Source organism: Grammomys surdaster, unplaced genomic scaffold (genome assembly GCF_004785775.1).
Source record: "Grammomys surdaster isolate TR1022 unplaced genomic scaffold, NIH_TR_1.0 194, whole genome shotgun sequence".
Taxonomy (NCBI): Eukaryota; Metazoa; Chordata; class Mammalia; order Rodentia; family Muridae; genus Grammomys; species Grammomys surdaster.
The window spans coordinates 6,490,778-6,509,795 of record NW_021604639.1 but is presented as its reverse complement, the minus strand read 5'-3'; the positions used below and the strand labels follow the sequence as shown (position 1 = coordinate 6,509,795).

At 37.9% G+C, this 19,018-nt stretch overlaps 1 protein-coding gene across 1 annotated transcript in view; it reads left to right on the top strand.

The window, feature by feature from the left end:
- Positions 1-1,091: 1,091 nt before the first annotated feature.
- Dip2c (disco interacting protein 2 homolog C) overlaps positions 1,092-19,018 on the top strand; it is a 154,507-nt gene continuing 136,580 nt past the window's right edge. The window contains exons 1-3 of the mRNA XM_028769860.1: positions 1,092-1,157; positions 2,605-2,772; positions 10,086-10,196. The gene's annotated coding sequence lies outside the window, so the exon portion shown is untranslated. The remainder of the gene's footprint in view (positions 1,158-2,604; positions 2,773-10,085; positions 10,197-19,018) is intronic.

The following is a 19,018-nucleotide window of genomic DNA, read 5'->3' as shown; positions in this document are numbered from 1 at the left end:
AGGTGTGTCAAACAAGCTTTGAATAGTAGAATCAGTCCTCAAATCTTAGGGTCACTTGGCCATAGTCAAGTACATATCATTAGAATAAGCTAATTTACCAACTTGTCCACACACAATACTAATTATTCTTTGGTTTGTTTGTTTTCATAGAAGCTCAGATCTTTTCTCTTTGAAGAGGTAGGTGAGAATGCAAGACACCCTCAAAAAGTTAAAGGGCAATATCAGTTTTATACTCCCCCCAATTCAAGGACAAAGCCTGTGCTATATATATGATTGTGTGTGTGTGTGTGTGTGTGACATATGTGTGTAGTTTTTCTTTTAAAAACAAAGGGCAAAATTAGCATTATGTGTTGAAACTTACAATTAGGAATACTATTACATGTTAATAAATGTTATTTTGCTTGTATCTTTACTGACCTCACCCATAGGGAAAGATCTAACTTCCTTTGGCTTTTGCATATGAATCTCTGACTTTAACATTTGAACTTGTATTAAAACAATGAATGTCTTTTAAATCTCTTTGGGTCCCCTGTTCTTTTGCTTGGTTTTATCTAATGCTTCCTTTGGTCTTAGTCATTTTTTTTTTCAAATATGCCCCAGCAGTTTAAAGTTCTTATGACTTACATGCCTGATTAGGGAAGAAAAAAAACTCTCATTAATGAAAGGCAATGCCTGTTGGTAATGGTGTTGCTAACTTTCTAGCCCAGACAGTTGTGCAATCCATTGTTGATTAAGTTAATGAGAGCTCCTGAAGGTTGAGCAGGCTTTCTATGCCTACAAATGTGAAAAAAAATTGCACAGATCTAATTTTGGACTCTCAGGGTAGAAACGAAGCCAGAAGACCAGAGATGAACATGTATTGAGCAACTGACTTCTTTTATATACCATGAGTACTATAAGTTTTTGAGGGTAAAGGAAAATTGACAGTAAATGATAAATAGTGGTTCTGTTATAAATCTCTAATTATAAAGCAAATAAAGGATAGTTACAAATGTTAGTATATTTTGTCATACTGTATTAAATGACCAACTTTATCTGTTGAAACTGTTCTGAATGCTTTCTTTTTTTTTTCTGTTCTCTTTCAGGTGACATTACACAAAAGGGATATGAAAAGAAGAGGTCAAAATTAATTGGCGCCTACCTTCCCCAGCCTCCAAGTACGTGAACCTTGAATAGCATTAGTTGTCTAGTTTAAGAGATAATAGCCACATTTGAAAGAGGCTTTTCTCTCACTCTGGAATCTGCCTGAAGAGTGCACATTTGACACCTACATTCCACACAACCAACTTCTTTGTATAATTACTCATAGATTTTGTGAAAATTGAAGGCATATGCAACTTTTCTATAATCATACCTAATACAGTTTAATAGATATTTCATCTGTAGATAGAGATCAATAATATATTGATTTCTTTGAAACACTATAATCATAAAAATATGAGCATTTGTGTTTTAAACATGATTTTTGATTATGATTTGAATTAATAGAAAGTTTGAGATAACTGGAAAATGTTGTGATAGCCTGACTCGGAGAGTATGAGTATAAAGGTTTGGTGTTTTTAGTGGTGCCAGTAAAATATGCACTACTGGTATTTGCAGATTATAAAGTCCACCTCCTGCCACTGTTACATTTGTGGCTTTGGAGAATTTTTGCACTTAAGCTGTATTGTACAGATTTTAAGACAATAGAAATACACTGGCATTTCAGTGTGGATTCCTGTGTTAGCTCACTTCATGTAGAGGATAACCTTGAGATTTTGCTAGGTTTTAGGAACTGCTCAACTTGAAGGTGAGCAATGCCCATCCTCAAGCTAAAAGGCTTAGTAAGACACATACGACAGGTAAAAACTGAAACTGCAGTTTCTGTTGTGGATGAAAGAAAACCTAAAAATCTTAAAGTGCATGTGTACACACCCCATTTCTATTCTCCAGGTTATGTATGATACCCCAATATTATAGAGTTCACATGGCATTAAAAAAAATCTCTGTGGCTACTGAACTTGATATCAAGAATCTGTTGTGCCTGTAGTTGTGTGATTTTGGTTTTTGCTTGTGTCTTTTTATGTGATTTTTAAGGAAGTTGATGTAAAAGTGGTCCTGTTGTGTGTTAGGGATTGATGTCCTATGGTCTGGCTTGTGAAGGCAAGAAGCATGATTTTATTTGGAAGAAGAAAAAGTAAATAGGCTGGTAAAAGGCTTAAGGGAAAGTGTTGGGGGGAAGGTATTTCTTTGCCATTGCCTCCCCTTGCTGTGATTGTCATAAAGGCCCGGTCACTCACTGATGTCTATCTGATGTCTATAGGTGTCTGCCCTGTCTTTGAGGAAGGCTGCTTGGTCGATTGGGGTCTTTGCAGATGCTGTTGGATGTTGATTTGTTTGCCATTCCAAACCAAGTGAAGCTAGGGCAGTTACTGGCTTACCTGGGATATTTTTGATGCCTTCACTGGTCTGGGACTGGCTGGGGGCAGAGGGCATCTGCACCTATTGGAGCCCTTGGTGGTCTGTGTGCTGTTTCTGCATGGGGTCGGCAGCTCTGCTCAGCGCTGTAACAAATTTAAAAAAAACTAAAGTCTGAATTAATTAGTTTTTTTCAACTTGTTACAGCAGCGAATGGAGCTGCCGTGGTTCGGTGTAGACTGCAGCCCGGTGAAGGCGTGCCGAGGAGACCTTTCCGCTCTGCCCACATCGGGGTGTGCGACATCCGAGAAGCTGCGGCCCGGGAGCGGGCGGCCAGTGCAGCGGGGAACCGGCCTCTGTTTTACTTTCGTTTCGGTGAGCCCTGCATCCCTGAGAGAGACCAGCTCCTGGGCAAAGGACACTTTTGGAAGTCTTTTCCCCCAAGTATAAGGCTGGTACTGAAGGAGGTAGAGGTTAGGTCCCCAAAGAGAATACCTGTGTTGGTCCTTAAAGCTCCAAATTTGTGTGCATGAATGGTGACTGTCCCAGAATCAGGGTCCTTTCTGCATTTCCTGTTAAATTCCAGTGTTCTGTCTGTGTAATTCTTGGTCAGCTTGCCTCTTCCAGTATGAAGATATTAAAAAGGGATGCATGTCCAAGGATAAGATTTCTCCCCACCCTCCAATGTTGTTGCACTGTTGTCTTGAAGACAGATTTCCTAAGCAGAGAATGAGTAATTGTATCTTGATCCCTGAGATGTGATAAAGGGAAGGACATTGAGACCTGCATGCTTTCTTTTACTTCTAGCATCAAGGATCAAGATATTAGAGTTTTAAACAGAAAGACCAAAGTGATCTTTAAGTAGATGGTTTCAAGGTCAGGGTCCATCTGAAAGGTCAGACTTACTTTGGACCGTGTTTTTGCACTTAGGAGATTAAAGAAGGAGAAGATGACTTAATGTACTTTTAGTAGAATAAGTACATTTAAAACAGGAGCATAAGTATTTGTAAACTGGATTTATAGGAATGTGTTCTGGGTTTTACCTCTGATAGAATGCATTATTTTAAAATAATGTGTTGTGGCTTATGGCTCAGTGCTAGAGCACGTGCCAAGTTTATGAGAGGTCTTGGTTTGATCCCTAGCATGACAAACAAAGCAAATCACATAAAAATATTGAAATGAACTTCAATATTTAGAAGCAGACATTTCAACTATCTCCCAGCTTTGCCTACGTTTGTCCTCCTCGTGACCTTGTTGATAGTTACCATGATCTTGTTGAAATGGACAGAGAATTAAAAGAGTATGTGACAAAGTTGAATGCTACTTATAGATTGTGTTTTAGAATTTCTGATGGAAATGTGATAAAAATTTGAATGCAGAAATGTGTTTTAAGTTGTATTGTCTGCTTTGTCCTTCTGCCTTTCCATAAACATGAGCACCATCCAGTCCTGTGATGTGAAAATGGGTGTCATATTTTAGGATGGAGGATTTGTTCCTGTGTTACTGTTCTATTGCTGTGAAGAAACCCAAGCCAAAGCAACTCTTATAAAAGAAAGTATTTAATTAGGGGCTTGCTTATAGTTTTAGAGAATTAGTCTATGATCACTATGACAGGGAGCAGACAGGCATTGTACTGGAGCACTAGCTGAAAGCTTTGCATCCTGATCTGCAGGCATAGAAGGGGGTAGAAGTTGGGCAAGGAAGAGGCTGGCATAAAGCTCCACTCAATGTGACACACCTCCTCCAACAAGGTCACACCTCCTAATCCTTCCTAAAACAGTGCATGTTTTGGCTTATGCCTCTATTGACTGCACATTCAAATATATGAGAGTGTGGGAACTATTCTTATTCAAACTACCACACTTCCTAGCAAAAGCATTTTATAGATAACCTCCTTCTGCTACATGAACTCTCATTCATCATCAGGACTTGGGAAGACAGTGAGCAAAACAGGTGTTTATAAAAATCCATGAAGATTATCTTTCCATTCTTTTTTAAAAAGATGTATTTATTTATTATATATACATGGTTATGTATTAGAGTGCCATAAGGTAAAGTTAGGATTCTGGAGATACTGTTGCCAGGCTGTGGTTCCTTCCTGATGAGAATACTCGGATACAGTGTCTTCTACAGGATTTTCGCTGCTACTCAAGGGATCAACACTGTGTGGTAGTGATATCTGGAGAAGATAGCTTCTCTTTATGAGTACAATGCTGAGTGCCCACCTCAATTCAGATAGGGTACAGTGTACTAGAAGCTAAAAAGTCAGATGAGAATTATGAAGAAGAAATAATAGGTTGAGAAATATTTTAGAAGAGAAAATGCTACTTAAGGGAAGTTGTTTGATACTTCTAGTTTTTAGTAAGAAAACGCTTGTTTCAAAATGATCCTTTGTTAACCTCTAAACCAGATCAAATTGACAAAAATAGAAAATAAAGCCAGTTACTTAACAATATTCTTTGGAAGAGTCTCTAGTAGCACGTAGCATGTATGGAGAGTCTTTGCTACTTTTAGAAGACTTACTTGGTAGCAAAAAGTAGTAAAACTTCACTGACTGTAATAAAATTTTCATCATCCAAATACCCACATCCTTTCTTATAATATGTATATTGTCTAGGTGTTATTTATTATGTGGCAGTCATGAAATGTTTCTTGGCATGGAGCTGCTTCTGCAAATTTAGTATTCTGAGCTTATTTGGCTGTATTTATCTTTAGCAGCCAAATTCATGCCCAGCTACAAGGCTGTGATTGAGACATACGTGAATGAGACTAACAAAAGACAGTTGGCAAATTTCTTGTATTTCTTGCAGCTCTCTAGGGTTCACATGGGCACAGTGTCTGTTCTTAATGAGAATTTATGAGCCCTGCTTGTTACTACTGAAGACCATAGATGATTCCATATGGAGAGTGAGTTGAACAGTCCTGTCCAGCTATTGTATTTTCTATTGCCCTGGGCTAGCTTTGGCTTTCCCAGATGGCCATGCTGTTTTCCACTTTAGGAATCCTGGAACTGTTCATTTTGCCTGTACTAAGCTTTGTTTAATGTTCAGTTCAAATGCCACTTGTTGAAGGATTTCTCACCTGGACCTTCTAGTTGAGATGACCCTCAGTCCCAGTCTTACTATTTGTGGAATATTTCCAAGCAGTTGTAGTTTGGTATTCTGCTCCTCACCCTACAATAGTAAGATATGGATTAACTGAGGACCTCTCATCTCCTGCACATAGTGAGCACAACCCACTTGCAGGCAAGTACACACTCCATTCCAGAATTTGAGCATGACAGGAAGAGGTAGAACAAGGTGTTAGCAATCATGCACCTGCAAGGCCAGCCCTGAGGGACCTTTTGACAGTGGTACCATCAGGTACCTTCACAGTAAGTCCAAAAGGACAACAATACACATCATCACTAGCTGCCCAGAGAGGACACATTCCCACTGTTGCCTCTGTTGCCTGTCCTATGCATGTATTATCCCCTGATACATTTCTCTTCTTTCTTTCCTCATCCCACAGGGAGCCTCTGTATCCCCTTACTCTCTCCCTTTAACAAACCTCCTGTGTGAGACCTGTTGACAGTTTGAATTTGCTGCCTAGTCCCTTCACAAAGCAGTGGGTGGTTTCTCCTGGACCTCTGTTCTCTCATCCCACTTCTGTGCCCACTGAACTCCCATCATACCAGAGGAGAGCAGCAAGACTGTCCACTACTGCCTTGCCACTGGAGCATCAAGAGGGCATTCCCAACAACTGCTGTAGCCAATGTTTAGTGCCAAAGCATTCAGTACCTAGGCATGTACAGTGTTTTTCATGAGCCTTCTGCACTGGTGGTGACAGTTCTGATTTTATTTCTGATTTGGATGAATCTAAATACCAATTGGCCACATTAGTGCTAATCAGTGACAGAAGTGGCAGAGGATTAAATGATTTTGGACTCTTGCACATTCTAGTCAGTTGATTTCTATTTATTTTTAACAATTCAGTCTGCAAACCCCAGTATCTGATGTTGCCACTGAAGATAGCTGCTCTGATGTGAATATCTTTACAAGAAGTGACTCACCTTGTTGTTTTGTGTGTCCAATATGGAGATGGCTTTATCTGAAATCTAGCTGAAGATGCTTTGCTAGATTGTGATGGGAAAAGTTGTCTGTGATTGGTAGAGTTGTCAGGTTGGTGAATTTTGTTCCTAGGGTACATAGAAAATGAAAAGCTTGGTCTTTGATTTGAAGCTAGAAAGGCAAGTCAGTTGACACTTGTGCTTTTTTCTCTAGAAAATAAAGCTGGCTGACTCCTTGCCTGAGCCTGTTACTATTAGGTTCAGTGTCTGTGTGAATACTACTGAGCTTCCTCAGTGGCAAGTGAAGAGTTTGGTTCTGCTTCCTTCTACCCCAAGAGTTTCACCTCATAACTGAAATTCAACTGGTCTGTGGACAGTGACGCTGTCTGGCAGTGACACATGTGACTTCCTTCAACACTGACTGAAGGGCACACAGGACTGTACAGACAAGTTCTCTTTGCTGAGGAAGCATGTTGTGCCATGAGTAAATGGACGGTTGAAGGGGAGATGCAAGGCTACCCCTATGTAAAGTGGGACAGAGAAACTCAAAGCTGAGATTTCTGGTCTGAGACTTGGTAGGCATCCTTTCCAGCTTGAATGGTGAGAGGAAAGGATATTTCATCAATAAAGGAAAAGTCTCTGTGTTCTAAGTGAGCTTTGTTGTTGGTGAGTCATGTACAGGTTACTGCTCTGTTGTTTATGATGTGTATTCTATCTCAGGATTGGCTGAATTTCCTGTTATTTTTAATGACACTTAATGAATTATGTTTCTTGTTAGAAAGTCAGTAGTAAAAAGGGAACATCACTAAACCCATGTCCAGCCAGCATCCTAGGGTTCAAACTGAGTCAAATTTAGCCACGTAAAGGTGCCAGTTATGACCGGATCATGGTCTTTTTCTTTTCCTTTTTTTTTTTTTTTGGTGAAATATCTGAGTTATAAGAGAGCATGCAACAACTTCAAGCTCTAGGCCTGACAGTAGTAGACTTGTATCTTATCCAATATTGAAGAACAAAATCAGATAAGGACAGGGGACATTGTTGAGGACTAGATTGCTTGCCTTGCAGGCTGAGGCACTGGGATAAATTTTAAGCACTACAAACAAAACAAACAAGTATAGCAGAATAGCAATTTAATGCAAATGTCAAATTGTCACAGGCTTTATATCATTCATAATTTACAAGTTCATGAGTTCCCTGTCAACATACTATAATAGGAAGATGATTACAAAAGAAATGTATGCTGTTATGCAGTAGCTATATCCTTAAAAGATGAGATGGACATAACAGTGAAAGTAACCTAAGAATTAGATTTGTATGCTAGGGTAGATACTAAGGTGCTCAGAATGAAATTTCAATTTTTTTGTTTGTTTTGTGGTGTCCTCATCTGTTTTAGTGCAAAGCAAATGTAGAAAATGTCTTATCTAACCATACAATAAGTACTTTTTACTTTCTAGATAATTTCTTAACTACAGTTACAGTAAAAATTAGGGGCTGCTGTGTGATCCAGAGACTGCTGCAATGCTAGAAGACAGTGGGACTTGATTAAGAAGCAGTTTTTGTCAGTCTGGAGATGAAAAAAAGTCTCTAGATAGAAATCCTTCTCCCCTGCCTGAATATCTTTTCTTGAGTAACTCTGTTCTGACGTATCGGTTCTAACCTATTGAGCCTCAAGTTAGAAAGTTAGGTGGCCCACCTGTGCCTCATTCTTTGGGTTAACATGGGGATTGTTAGTGGTGTCTAATGTCTATCTGAAAGACATGAAAGTTGTTTATTCATATGAAATGTTTGGATTGGTTAGGTACAACAACTATAATGGGACTTTTTTATTGGGGAATTTTTTCATAACAAGCTATAAGTAGTTGACAAGTAATTAATGATCTAGCCTTATCTCACTTTTGTCTTCATGTTTCCAAGTCTGGTGGGTAGGTGAGACATTTAAAGAGGCAAAATTAGTGAGGCAGGGCAAAACTTGGCAAGAATCACAATTTCTATTTGACTTAGAAGGTTGAACTAGAGAGGAAGGTGGGCTGCAGTTGGAGGTGTCTTTTGTTCGATGGATGAGTTTGGGGCTTTCTTTTGTGGTCATCAGAGCCAGAAAATATGGAATACAGAATACTTTGTGCTTAGAGGAGAGGTGTCTGTGAGCAACTGGTAGAGGCCCCTAGCACAAATGCAAAGGCAATTCTGAATGAGGAGAAAACTTAACTACAAGAGTGGTACAGTGTTTAAGTTCCATTTCTGTGTCTGTATTACCTCAACAACAAAATGGTAGAAGTAATAGCTCATCTCCTGGTTTGAATAAAGTCTATACACCAGTGCTTTACGGTGTTACCTGTTGTTAGTGTTTTCAAATACAGATGGAAAGGCCAGACCTTGGAAAGATTAAGGAACTTGCCCAAGGTCACAGGTACCAGAGCATATGGACCTAGAATATTTTGTTTATTTTGTTTTTTAGTTAGAGTGTTTTGAAAGTATCAGCAAATAGGTACATTGAAAGCATGACAATGAAGAGAAAGGTATAAATGTTAAACCCAGAATTATTAAAAGACAAATATGCTGGGACTCCGTTAGTCACATTTGGATGAGTTTGTTGTTTCATCATCTCAACACAATCCTGATCATGGAAGAGGTAGAAACTGTGGTGGGTGGAGAGAAGCCTACTGCTGTAAGAGTCAGGGCTGTACCTCTCCAGGTATAGATGTCAACCTAGTGCAGAGCTCCTTGGCTTCACAAGGTTAACATATCACAAGGAATACTGAGATAGGCTCATGTGAGAACCAGTTGTCTGTTGCCGAAATACAGGCACTTTTTTTTCATAGCTCATGTTTTATGCTTGTTTTCTTCTCGTTATAAGTGGTCTTTTCTAAAGAAATGTCATCAGTACTCAGTGGGAGCAGGTTCTTTATATCTGAACTGTAAAGATGGACTCTTTCCTATACTACTAATACTAAGTCTCATCTACATTGTGTTCCTTGGTGTTTGTTACATCAGTCTAATTGGTAGTTTAATTGGCATATACGGGGGTCAGCTTTTGTCTTTGAATTTGAGGAAGAAAACACTTTTGGTAATTCACAAAAGTTGCTTTCAAGTTCATCTATTTAGTATTAAATGAAGCAAGATTTTGGTGAATTAGTAATTGGGAATGACAAAAGGTAAAAGTTGATGTTACATATAGATAACTTCCCAGTTACCAAATTTACATACAAACAATCTATAAAGTTTATTTTAAAGTTGACTTCAGTGATACTTATAATTTTAAAAATTTTCAGGTCTTTTATGGTCTTTTTGTTTACTCTTAATAATAATAATAATAATAACCATCATCATCATCATCATCATCCTGATCCTGTGTCTCGGGCTTCATGCTTCTTCCATTCTTCGTTGGCCACTATGACAAGAAAAAACACTTGCCTATATCCTGCCCATAATTGGAAGAACTTCTCTGGGGCTCAGCCTTGCATATGTCTTACTGTCTTGTTGATCAGCCGGGAGTGACCCCTCTCCCTCTCTGACTTATTACTACCAGCTGATCTGATAGGTGATAGGAATGTAATGAGTGAATATTTATTGTAACTAAGTTCCCTTAGCTTAGCTACTGAGAACAGCCTCATGCTCACCCTACTGTTTTACCTAATTCTAGGAGTGGACCAAGCTCTGCCTCAAGAGCGACGGGCACCTGTCACTCCTTCCTCAGCTTCTCGATACCACCGCCGAAGATCCTCAGGGTCTCGAGATGAACGTTATCGGTCAGGTAAGGAACTGTATGGAGGCTCTAGACTCACTGTACTTGGGTCTGTCACCAAACATGAATTGGGTCTGCCTTTCATTGGCTGTGAGGCACAAGCTTAGTATACTTAGACTTTGCATAGGTGAAGCTCTAGCTTATGTACTAAGTGTACTATAGGATAACCACTCAGTTCATAGCAGCTCTTTCATGTTTGATAATATAATAATTGTTACTTGTAAACAGATAATTAGGCACCTTAACAATGAGTTTGTACACATGTCATAGGATTTTATTGCTGTGAAGAGACACCATGACTACAGCAACTCTTTTAAAGGCAAACATTTAATTCGCGCTGGCTTACAGTTCAGAGGTTTAGTCTATCATCCATGGTGGGAAGCATGGCAGTATCCAAGTAGACATGGTGCTGGAGGAGCTGAGAATTCTACATTGGGATTGGCAGGTGGCAGTATGAGAAATGAACTGCTAGGTCTGGCTTGAGCTTTGGAGATCTCAAAGCCTACCCTATAGTGACACTTCCTCCAAAAAGACCACATTACCTCCAACAAGGCCACACCTCCCAATGGTGCTACATCCTACAAGCCTATGGGAGACACAGAAGGCTTTCGCTAGGAGATTGTTTTTTTCTTCACTCCTCCCTACTGCCCTTTCTTCTTCCTCACCACCTCTTCTGGACTCTGCAGGCACTTGCATTCACAAGTGCAGGTACCTGTACATAGATAAGCATATTTTAAAAAATATGAAAAGTGAGACAGTAGCTCATTTTATTCTACTTGCTATTGTATCTTTTCAGAATTTCATAGTAGATTTTGTTTTTCTTAAGCTAACTTCAAAGATTTAGGTCATTAAAGCCTCCTAGTTTCTTGAAGTCTGAAGGGATCTGACTACTTTTAGTAAAGTTACTTTGGTTGCTTCAGTGATCAAATTATGTTACTTATGAAATATTTGTTACCTTATAGATAATTGAACTAATAATCAATATAGTTAGGTCTATAGTAGCAAATTTAACTTCTGTTGACTATATTAATTTGGGTTGCCCAAGAACTCATACAATATGGCAAAGCATCAAGACCCAGTAGTAGTTCATCTGACTACTTCTGCAACCCAAATCAGAGCGAAATGTCACATGACTCATGGGTGCTAACATTTTAGTTATTGTCAGTCACCCTGGCTCCAAATTGTGACATTCTTGCCTTGGAGTATTGAGGTTTCAGATGTGAATCACTATTCCTGGCGATAGTTCTATTGATTGATTGATTGATTTTTTTTTTTTTTATGTTTGTGAGTATACTGTCACTGTTTTCAGACACAGCAGAAGAGGGCATCAGATCCCATTGCAGTTTGTTGTGAGCCACCATGTGGTTGCTGGGAATTGAACTCAGGACCTTTGGAAGAGCGGTCAGTGCTTTTAACCACTGAGCCATCTCTCCAGCCCTGTGGCAATAATTCTTAATAGTGTGTATACTTTTGTTCTTTTTAAGGTGGTGGTGGTGGGACTCCTAAAACTGGAAAATGAGTGACCATAAGGGCATTTATTGGGCACTTAGAATGTACTGAGTCAGACCCTATTAGGTACTTTACTATCTTTATAAAGTCTAAATGAGAACTTCATTTCTAGTTAAGTTCAATAGCCTATTTGTGTAATCAAAACTTCACAATAGAAACCTCGAGATTTAAGTTGACATCTAAAAAAAGACTATGACAACAATATTAAAAGTAAAATCCAAGATACTTTTTTTTATAATGTGCTTAGAATGATTCATTTGGCACATGTTTTTTTTTTGTGTGAGTGTTTTATTCTATTTGTTTTGTTTTTGCTTTGCTAATGAGATCAGGCACTCCCTGCAGGTCTCCTTTGCAACTGAATCTGGAACAGAGCTGGCATCTCTAGAATGACCTTCATCCTTTTGGGGAGATGATGAGGTTCTTGTGTTCAGAACGATAGTGATACACTGTCCCCCTTTTAAATTCTCAATCTTTCAAGAGTAGACAGTAGCTTTTGTTTTTGTATGTTTCCATTTAGAAGCTTCACACATGTGATGGCATGTGGTGACAAGTGCACACTGTGCATGTAAATTGTTGGGTTTAACAACAGCTATTTAACCTAGCTCTCATAGTGCCTGTGTTGGGTAGGGAGTGGTGCTCAGAAGGCGAGTTTGTAGTCAGTTCTTCCCTTTACATTTACATGGGTCCGAGAATTAAACTGAGGCTGCCAGGCTTGGGCAACAAGCACTTTGATCTACTGATACATCTCATTGGTTCCTACTTAATTTTTTAATACTTAAATAAGAGCATTAAGCATTAGTTAACAAATTTTAAGTTTTACAATAGTTAAGAATTAAAAAGCTTTTTGAGTCAGTTTGACAATTATTGTGACAGACTTTTTTCTAGTTTCCCTTTTTAAAAGCTGAGAAATAATATGAAATAAAATTTCAGCATTGAAATTCACCTCTTAAACTCTCACCTTACCCTCCTCCATTCACGATGGATGTGAGCTTTGCTATGCTTAGTTTCTAGGGCTAAACTTATATCTTATTTTTCTGTTCTTTTTCATTTCTTTACTTCTTTCAACAAATGTATGAAATGATTTTGTATACTGAGCACTTTGCTATGACCTATGGCTGAGGCAAAATGTAGCAAACACTGTCTTTGCTATCTAAGAGCTTTCTAGAATAATTTGTACCTTTAACTTGAAGTTTAATTTTCTAGTTGAAGGTTTCCCTTTCTCAAACTAGCTTGTTTTACTGACTTTATGGAGATTCTTAGGGCATGACCTGTGAAACCTGTGACCATTAGAAACATGTCTATTTCCTTATCACATTAGAATACTATGGGCTATTAGACAAAAGTGCACATAGTCACATTGAATTAGATTGTAAATTTTATTTACTATCCCCAGACTGGTGACAATTCATCTGTAAAGGGATGCCTTACCTGGTGTGGTTTTCAGTATATATATACAGTCAGTTAATTTTCAACAAATGAAGATTAAATTAAATTTAAAATTCTGTTCTACCTAACTAGTAGCATTTTAAGATGAGCAGTTTCCATACTGAATGCTGCAAGTAGGAACTTTGCCATATCTACTATGTGTTCTATTCCAGGAGCATTGTTCTGGGAACTCATGGGAGAAAATACAAAAGATGTGGTAAAAGAGCATAAGGGTTTATTGACTCTACATTAAAGAAAGTGAAATTAATTTGGTTATGCCTAATCAATAGGAGGTTTTAGAAATGTTTAGGGATATGCTAGTAGGATTGGAATGGATTTCTTATTCTAAGCAGAAACAGGTTAAAGACATGTTGTTTGATTATAGATATGAAGAAAAGATTCTGAATCAAAATGTGTAGGAAGCAATGGAAATGGTACTTAGATAGAAGTTGGTGTCAAATACACATGTTAGAAAAAAGAGCTCAGAAAGCGAAAAAGATAAATATTAAGACATTAGAAAAGAAAAATTAACTCCACAAAAATAAGAAATGAGGAAATAATAATGACAATGGACTGAAATCAAGAATATAGCAGTGGATCAGACTCCTTTACAGATTTGGGTTAGCTGTTTATAGAGGATAGCAGAATGTGGTTCATTAGCAGTGACTGTAATTCTTGGTCTTTGTGTCTTTTGCAGGGCTTCCAAATTCTTTTACTCATCGCAGAGCTCAACACATTTTTCTCAGAGCACTAAAGTCCATGCTACCAAAAACTTGAAATCAGTATTGTTGGTGGGAGACCTTTGTGGGAGCTCTCCTTGATTCTTTGAAATCTGACTTATTTAGTACCTGAATTATAACTAAGCTGCTTTGCTTTATTTTTTTTTTATTTTTACACTTGTTCTCTGTCTAGTTTATTTTTTTAAAAGAACATTTGTTAAACGCAAGTTTAATCATGTCAACAAACATTTTGGTTACTTTTAAAAACAAGATTCTCTTTTAAGAAGGTGACAGGGAACTCTGAAGGGTGGATAGGTTTTCACCTTCATCCGGCTCAAGTGGCAGAGATAAACTACTAGTATCGAATGCTTAAAAAGTGTACTTAATGAAGTTCCTGGCTTACTTAAATAGACTGTGTTGGCAGAGCAGGTCAGTGGCAGAGCTGAAGCTCAGTACAGTCCTGTGGAAATGCTGCAGTATTATTATTAATTATTATTATTATTGCTGTGGTACTATATTAAGGGCACCTTAGGATCTACCCCAAAGTAATTTTTTCATTTCTCTGATGTTATAGGCTATCAGTTCCTAGCTTTCGGCCACCTCTTGGTACTCATGTATATTGACATTTAAAAATAAGAAGTTATATTCTGCAGCAAAGTGCATACCTAGAATCAAGGTATTTTCCTGTGGGTTTTGTCTTTGTAGGCATTCATATTTCTGATACACAATTGGAACTTATAACATGGTCTGTGTGTTTCATATGATCAGCAGGCCCTGTTAAAGTCTGTGGACATTACAAACTTTCATGAGAAAGATGTCATGACATCTCTGTAAACTGAACCTTATCATCCTGTCAAATACCTTTACATGAATGAGGTTTATTTTTTTCTCTTCATCATTTCCCTCTCACAGCCTCTCATCTAGTTTTTAATTCATGTGGATGAAAAACTGAATCAAGACCATCTTAATTAAGATTTTGTGGGGCATTTAATCAAGTCCTTTAATGGGTTTCTAATGTATCACAGCTGGTAAATTTCATTCATAAACTCATGAAGACAAAAGGAAGATATGTTTTGTAGCAACCCATTTATTATATTACCATATTGTTCTCGAAGTTTTTAATCATATGTGCTCTTTCAGAATTTTGGTGGGATTCACCCTATATCTCAGGTAACACCCACCCTTTCCAGCCTTACATGTTTATACAGTGCTTCTTATCCCCTAGGTCCAGGGTACTGAGACTGGCTGGGGTCTCAGGGATTCCTGTGATCCCCTGGTTCTCACACCTTCTGGAGACAGACACAGAGCAGCCACCATCAAGTTCTCATTTGCCCAAGCCCAGAGTTCAGACTTGCCCTTTTCTCCTTCAGGGTTTGACTCTGTGGTTGTTACATTATACCAGTCACTTTTCTTATTGGTGTGACAAAATAGCTGGCAAGAAGCAATTTAAGAAAGGATTTATTTTGGCTTATAGTTTGAGGGGATATATAGTCCACCATGGCTGGAAAGGACTGGTCCCAGTGTGTCCACAGTCAAGAAGCAGAGGACAATGAAAGCCGTACTGTGCGAACTGACTTTTTATGCAGTCTGGGACCCACCTATTGCAATATAACCTGTAGAATGGTGCCACCCACATTTAGAGGTGGTTCTTCCTATACAAGTTAACTCAAATAGAAACTCTCTAGCATACATGGCAAGAGGTTTGTCTTGAAAGTGAATCTAGAGCCAATCATTAAATATCACCAATCTACAGCATTTTAAGTCAGACTCTTGCACACCTCCCCTAGGGACTATAGTGGGCATTTCCTTTCTAGAAATATATTCAACCTTATGGACAGGAACAAAGGGAGAAGTGCAGCTGGAAGGAAAGTCATGGAGTGGCATGGCTGTGGCCTCTCTTCACACTGGGCATCTTTTTAAACTGGTCTTGCCTCAGAGGTCTATTTTCTTATCTGGTCATTGTTCCAGGTTATTAGCAGTCAATATTCCTGTTTAGTTTAAGTAGCTGAGGTTTGATTTGAATTAGCCAACTCTTTGCAACATCTTAATGCATGGAGAAAAAAATCTGTTTCAAACATTTCTACTCTGCTTTGCATAGAGTGTTGTGGGCCATAATGAAGCTGTAGACTCGAGAGACTCTCTTCAGTCCTAGAAAGTTATTTTTTCTTCCCTTATGCCATATGTAGATGGGACTCATGTGCTGTTGAAGGGATCTACAGGGATCAGACAATTTGAGGAGGAGATACTCTCATTTTCCTCATAATTATTGTTCATAATAATTGGAAACCTCTTTTAGATGTTTTAAAACGCTGATGGTTAAAGTACAATTTAGACTTGCTGTTATTGAAAATATTTCAATATATATGGTCCAGTGGATTTATTTTGGGTATGTGTTTAGGCATTTAATGACATGCATATAGAGGCCAGAGGACAATTTTATGGGAGTAGGTTCTTGCCTTTTTCCATGTAAATCCTGAAGATCAATCTTAGATTGTAGGATTGGTGGTATATACCTTTACCCACTGACTCATCTAGCAGACCTTAAAAATAGATTTTTAAAATTTAGTTACTTTATTAGCTTTATATATTGCTTGACTTGGCTAGAAACAATCTGTCCTTGTTATGATGGCCACAGTATGTATTCCTTGTTTCTATTCCTGAGACTTGTAGCTGAACTGTAAATGAGGTTCTTCACATACCTCATTTATTATGAAGAACTTTGTCTAACAAGGGAATATTGGTGTCTTTGTGACTTGGATTGTCCCTTTATTATTTTCTCTGAGTTGCATGGTAAGAGCTTGGTAAAATTGTATGAAGCTGTTTAAAGTCTTATGAAAAAAATCCATAATGATGTGTAATCAAATGATTTTTACTTATTGCTCTAGTGACATATTTAATAGGAGTAACTTAATACAGCATGGAATGAAATTCAAGCTTTCAAAACGTTTGGGTTTGTCAGTGTCACCAGTCTATGATTGCAGGGACTCATGCCAGACCTCACCCATCATTCCCACAGGGCCCACTTACCTCTCCTCGGTGAAGTGGCAACCTGCAATGTTGTGTAGTCTCAAATTTTCCAATTATAAAAGTCATTTTTACATGCATGTAATCAAAATCGTATAAAAGCATAAAGGAGGAGGAGGATGGGATAGGGAGTTCTAGGGAGGGGAAGTGGGGAAAAGGGGTGACATCTGTATTGTAAATAAATAAAATATCCAATAAAAAATTTTATTTAACCATAAAAAAATAATAAAAGTCATTTTTTTCTAAGAATGGTTGGGCAGTTTTTACTCCTTAACCTAAACTAACCTATGTAATCATTTTTCTCTGTAAAATATTTTTAAAATTAATAAGTAATACTTATGTGTAAATATTATATTATGTAGACCTTCACCCCAGGTTTGTCTGAGAGCTTTAGCAGCAACAACTAAAAACAAATATAGCACAGAAAAAAGCCCCACATCTTTAAGTGTGGTTAACTTGTTTTAATTTATATCTTTCTTTTGCTCAGTTAGGTACAGAAATTGACCGATTGATTTTTTTTCTTTTAAATATACCCACAATTTCAAAGTATCCCTTACTAGATTATTTTACCAGTCAGGTAATGGCATACTGGTAATTGAACCTGGTGCACCTCTCACAAGTTTTCTATGACTGGGCTATAACTTCAGGTTTTTTGTTCTTGTTTGTTTTGTTTTGACTTGGGGTTTCATTAAACTGATTAGCTTTGAGTTCAATGTAGAGCTAAGGCAGATTTAGAACTTGTGATGCTTCTGCATTAGCATCCTGAGTAGCTGGAATTTCTAGGCTGCTCAGCCAGCTCCAGATTATTTCTTATTTACAATGGGAAACAGGATCTTTTCTATAGAAGAATTTGGTGGACACCACTGTACAAAAAGATCGATGTCACACTCACCTTTAGAGGATGAATTACTCTGTGATGTTGCTGTTGGCAACCACACTCTGAATCTAATCCCAAGGAAGCAGTGCAAGTGAAGAGAGTGACTTTCCTGTTTAAAGTGTGTGGATTGTACAAAACAGTAGCTGAGAGACTTTCAGACTGAAGGACAAGAAACTTAATCTGACAAAGCATGTCTATTTTCATGATAGAGATCATATTTAGGAAGACAAAATGTCACTGTTAAATTTCCAGGGTTTTTTTTTTAAACAAATGTCATGTAAAAGGAAATACTTTTTTTAAGAAACAAATAGAAATATTATTAGGTATAAGTGACATATCTTCTAGAACTTACTTTCATACAGTTCTGGAGTGATCCATGAAGAGAGAAGAGAGGAGAATGTTTCAGGGGAAAGTGTAAATAGTTGATCAATCATGTTAAAATTACATAGGATTTTTGTTTCCTTTGAGGATTTTCTGCAAATTGCAGGTTATAATCAATAAGTTTTTAAAAGAAAGACATATAAAACCGAAAATGGTGCATTTGAAGAAAATTAATACCCCTTTGACCATCTTTGAAAACTTCAGGTAGATCATCAATCCATGGCTTTCATTTATTGGCTTTTTGTTCTGAGAACATAAGAAAAATAATGACTTGATAACTAGATTGTCTCATGGTACTGAGTCTAATTGATGAGAAAACAGTGCACACAAATACTGAAGGCTATTAAGCACTGTAATAAGCTAGTCATGCATGACATTTAATATAATAACCTTAACATGATATTAGCATATATTTTCTTTAAAGGGCAAAGATACTCGAAGCTCTCTGGAGGATCATGGTGCCTGTCTGCCCTCTCCCTATGATGTGGAGTAGCCATAGACCAGTGGTGCTCAACCTTGTTGGTCACAACCATCAGAAAACACATATATCCAATAGTCTTAGGAACTGAAACACTCTTAAGTGACAAAATCACAATATGAAGTATTAATGAAAATAATGTTATGGTTGGAAGTCACCACAACTTGAGGTATTGAAGTATTAGGAAAGTTGACGACCACTGCCATGGACTGGATAAGCAGTGTGACTGTGTGCCAATGAAATAATTTACAAGAAGAGTCTGAGGCTAGAATTGTCTGAGTCCTGCTCTAAATGTAAAATGAGGCCTCCAGTAAAACTCTGGATTGCTTATGTGAAGTTCAAGGGAAATGTGAAGAAAGGAGCCTGATCTTTAAACTAATAGGCTAAACCACTGTGTGTGTGTGTTTTGGGGGGGGGG